Here is a 4,659-nt window from a genome sequence, read left to right as displayed (position 1 = left end):
CCGGCGAAGGGGCGCCGTCGCGGGCGATCTCGGCGCCAAGGTCGCGGCCCCTGCGGCGGACATGGCCGGCTCGGCTTGGCTCGTCGCCGCCTGGAGTGAGGCCGTGGGCGCGGTTGTACTCGCGCTGGGTGATCTCCATCTGGCGCTTAGCAGCAGCCAGTTCTTCTGTTTGCTTGAGAAGGAGCTGGCGGTGCGCCTCCAAATCCGCCTCGATGGCGGTGGGGTCGGCACCAGGCGTGAGCGGGGTGCTCAGCTTTGCCCGGACTGCATCCAGTCGGGACGGTGGTGGTGGCGCTTTCGGGCCCGAGCCGGAGGCGTTGGGGTCGACGTTGCGCTCCAGGTTGGGGCCGCGGGTACGCAGGTTCTTCACGGGGAGCTCCTCGCCAGCCATCATGACTTGCACGACGGCGGGGCTGGCGGGAGCGCTGCTGCCGGCTCGCGGAGGAGGGCTTGCGCAGCGCAGCACCTGCCGCGGGTAGCGCGGCGGTGCGACGGTGGCGACGTAGACGTCGTGGCCGCCGAAGGAAATGACGCTGCCACCGGCTGGGAAGGGCCGGTCGGCGAAGCAGCCAGCGTTGTCGCTGACGCAGTCGAGGGAGCCGAATCTCCAGATCAAGCCTGAAGCGACTCGCTCGCCGGTGGTGGTGGTGAGGCCCGTCCGGATGAAGACACCGGCCGAGGATGCTGAAGGCCCCACGGTGGGCGCCAAATGTCGTGGTATCGTCACGGCATATGCCATAGGGTGGCTAATCGAAGTGGTTCCTGAGGGATCTCACGGCGGTATCCGGATGCGGGTATGGGGACGAGCGACACGGCGACGTACCCAGGTTCGAGGCCCTCCGATGGAGGTAAAACCTCTACTCCTGCTAGAGTGTATATGATGATCACACAATACAATGATGCTCCTAGAGCTGTGTCCGGCTGCTCCTGGGAGGCTAAGGGAGACGATGGTCTCTCTCACAGGGCAGCGCTAAGGGTGGAATGAAGTGAGAATGATCGATCCCCTGCACGAGAGGGGGTTAGCCAGCTTATATAGGCGCTGGCACTTTTACGTATAAGACCCTGCAGTCTACTGGCCGGCTTGGCCGGCTCCGGCTTCCGCTCCTTCCCGAGGCGGTGACGTCAGGAGTCGTTGAGGCGTCGTGGCCTGTCCCATCCGACTGCCAAGGTCAGCGGTATGGAGAGGAGGTGTCCCTGTCGCCATCTGCCACTGTAGCCGGTACGGATCGTCGTAAGCCATGAGGGCCTGTCCGGCGCGTGGCACTATTGCTCCACAGTGCCCCGCGCTTTACGGAGGATGAAGTCAGCGTGGACTTTGGGAACCCGGATTACCAACCCGGTTCCTTCCAGTGCAAGACTCGCCAGCCTCGAGTCGGTCTGAGGTACAAACCTCAGTCGGATATGGCTTGTAGAAGCCGGCCCAGCTACAGCATTGGCGGCCGTAGCCAGGCCGACTAGGACCTAGAGCCAGCCGGCTTCCGGACCAGCCGGCCACGGCGCCAGCCGGCTGCTCCTCAGCCGGCCTTGCCGCGAGCCGGCCAGTGGCCAGCCGGCTACTCTGCGTCCATTGCCCTACCCGGGGTCTTCCCCCCGACAATCCTATATTTTGTTATTATTTGCTATACTTGGAGGAGCTGGGAGACAACCACACATAAGTGATTCGGTGAGAGAACTATGATCTTAGGTTTTTCTGTCCCTTTTTATTGAGTTTAGCTTAATTGGATGTGTTGAATCATCCTTTTGTGTTCGGGTGGTGATCTAGCACGTTCTGCAAGAGTGCACCATTAATTAAGCAATTTAGAAAATATATTTTTATTATCTACTACTAAATATTATGTTTATCTGCGCATGATTTGGAGACATTATAAAATTGTTATGCTCGGTAATAAGGAATTGTTAAGCGCTTCCATCACATAGATCTTTTTGTAAGGAAAAATAACAATGGTGTCCTTGTTCTCTATCAAAATAGTGTGGAATTTATAGATTTTTTTGCAACTCATGTCCACTCCCCGCTGCAAGGCGAGGTGGATTTGGTATTTTTCAAGTACAATCAACTATCTTTTTTAAATAGTTGAATTTGTATGTGTATTATGATTATAAGTTCACGCGGAGGAAAAAATAGGAGACTAATAGATTAGAGGACGAATGTATTAGAACCTTGTTCTTGATTTCCTTTCTGTAATTTCTCGATTCCTGAAATGTCTCAGAGGAACTTTACCTAAATCATAATTTCATTTTCCTGAAATGTGTACCCTCTCTTTAATTTGCTCACTATAATCTAGAAAGGGTACAGGATGGCGTGGAACCAAGTAGATGCACGGTGTTCTTTATTCAACAAGGGGGAAGATACAAACAATTTACAAGGATTCTAGAATGCCCAAAAAACCCTGATGCGTTTCGCGCGCCTTACAGCCTTAGAATAATGATCATCATCTCCCTGCCTTTTTCACGATGAGTTATTTTTCGCTTTTTTAATAAGCTTGTCCAGATAAATTTGGTAGAAATGTTCTGCCATAAGCCACAGGATGGTTGTCAACTCACCGCCACTATTTAGCTTCTCGGCATGGGCCTTCCTGCTGCATTTGTTGCTTGCGTAGACAAGGATATCCGTCCACACATCAAGGACGAGTTTCACCGAGTCAGCAGTGCCATTTTCCTCCATCGTTAGCAGCTGCTTGGCAAGTTTAACTACATAAGGGAGTCGAGGAGAATCGTGGCTGAATCCTTTGCTCTCGTACTCATCATATATGGTTTTCGCGAGCTCCTCTCTGTCGGTGACCCTGGACTTTGAAGCGTGGTCATCCTGCAGGCGGAAGAGATTCTTGAGCTTGGCACAGAAGCTCGGGTCGTTGTTGTGCCTATGATAAGTCGATCGTCTAGTGTTGACCAGATTCTCGCAGGTTCGTTGGTAGAGCCTGTTCTGGGAAAGGCCTGGCAGCATGTCAGGTTGTTCCACGAGGAGGAACATCATGTAGTTGGATATCACCTTGATGGCCTCCACATCGAGCGATGCCTCCTCGTCGTCCGCCGCAATGGAGCCCTCGCTCTTGGCGAGGAAAACGTCGGTGCCGATGTGCCACATGATGACGCACTCCTGGAACTCAACGCCAAGCGAATCCTTGAGTATGCCTTGCAGCAGCTCCTTGCGAATCAATGGCTCCTCGCCCCACCTGTTCCTGAGCATGCCCAACGAGTTGATCGCAACCCCTTCCGTGTAAACTTTGTTCATATGTTGAGAAATACGATCCTTGACATGGTCCGGCATCTCAATGATCCACGAGTAATGCCCCCTATTCCACCATTCATTGAGTCCCAGTCCCACCACCTGTGCCAGCCTGCCGAGCAGAGCACTCTCAGAACGAGTGCACAAGTGCAGCATGTTGTACTGCCCTATCATGCATGACCACCTCCTTGATTTGTACCGGCTTCGTCCTCCTATGCTGACCAGATGATGAAGATACGCAACGGACCACCTGAGTCGGTCCCATCTTTCGTTGCACAGAGCTGCGTATCGAAGCCAGCGCCATCTGGTGGTACTCAGAAACGCAAATGTCCAAGAGGAGCCTAGCGCGTTCAGCAGAGACGTCGTCTCCATGAACAAAGCGCCACCATACAAGACGTAGGTGATCACAACGTCAGCACTGCGGTGGGCATCCTTGCTAGTGAGCTTAAACAGCAGCAGTGAGGCGACAATGGCGACCGGCGAGACGAGACGTACCGTGTAGCCGAACCAGGTGTGGATGACCGCTGCATTGGTGTACAGCATGTCGTACATGAGGGAGAGCTCCGTCTCCATCAATCTCCACATCTTGACCCCGACCACCATTGTGGTGGTTGTATCTTGGCCCTGTTAATCATCCTCGATCACCGGATAGTCAACTATGGCGCGCTTGCAGATGTGGAACAGCGAGTGGGCTCGCCGCACAAGGGACTCCTCGTCCAACTCTCCCCCCTTGAACACTTTATCCTGAGGGTGGAAGTGTCTATGAATGGCAGGTGGTTGCTTCTTCACGGAGCCTCGGATGCTGTCGAGGTTTCCGCGCATAAGTGCCCTAGTCCTCTCCCCGTACTTGACGGCGCCGACAGCGAACATCAACAAGGAGGCAAGCTGGAGCGAGGCCGCCGTGCTCGCGACGTGCTCGTAGAGGACATACACCGCTCCCAGGATCTGGAGAAAGGCAGACAGCAGATGGCGCTTCCAGAGCTTGCTGTCCTCCAGAGAGTAAGCGGTGATGTTGTCCGGGCCTCCGAGGTGCAGCAGGAGGAATGACGCCCAGAATGCGACGATGGGGCGTGCGCCCCTGATGGAGAGGTGGCCCAGCGCGTACGTCGCTGTGTAGTCGGCCAGCTGGTAGGCGAACCAGAGCAGAAACCGCGGCAGATAATGGGCTCCGCGTCTGCGGATCCCGGCGAAGAGGAAGAGAGCGATCTGGAGCTTCAGGCTAAGGAGCACCAGGATCTGAATGGACCAGCTGTTCCAGAGATGTCGCAGCGAAGCAGCCATTGTTGCTCCTTCCTGTCTGTCGTCCGCACCGCGCGCCGGACCAAACCAACCTGTTTCATTCAGGAAATGTAACTGAAAAATGATGTTGCAATATACATACCGGTGTCCAAAATTAGTCTGCTGGTCTCCGGCCGAGATGCATGAGGAGGCCGGCA

The 4,659-nt window shown here is 54.7% G+C and overlaps 1 pseudogene; it reads right to left on the bottom strand.

Moving 5' to 3' along the window:
- Positions 1-2,328: 2,328 nt before the first annotated feature.
- Positions 2,329-4,659, bottom strand: LOC127305574 (uncharacterized; annotated as a pseudogene).

The sequence above is a fragment of the Lolium perenne genome, chromosome 6 (genome assembly GCF_019359855.2).
Source record: "Lolium perenne isolate Kyuss_39 chromosome 6, Kyuss_2.0, whole genome shotgun sequence".
Classification (NCBI taxonomy): Eukaryota; Viridiplantae; Streptophyta; class Magnoliopsida; order Poales; family Poaceae; genus Lolium; species Lolium perenne.
Note: the sequence above shows the minus strand (reverse complement) of the source record. Positions and strands in the feature narration are given on the sequence as shown.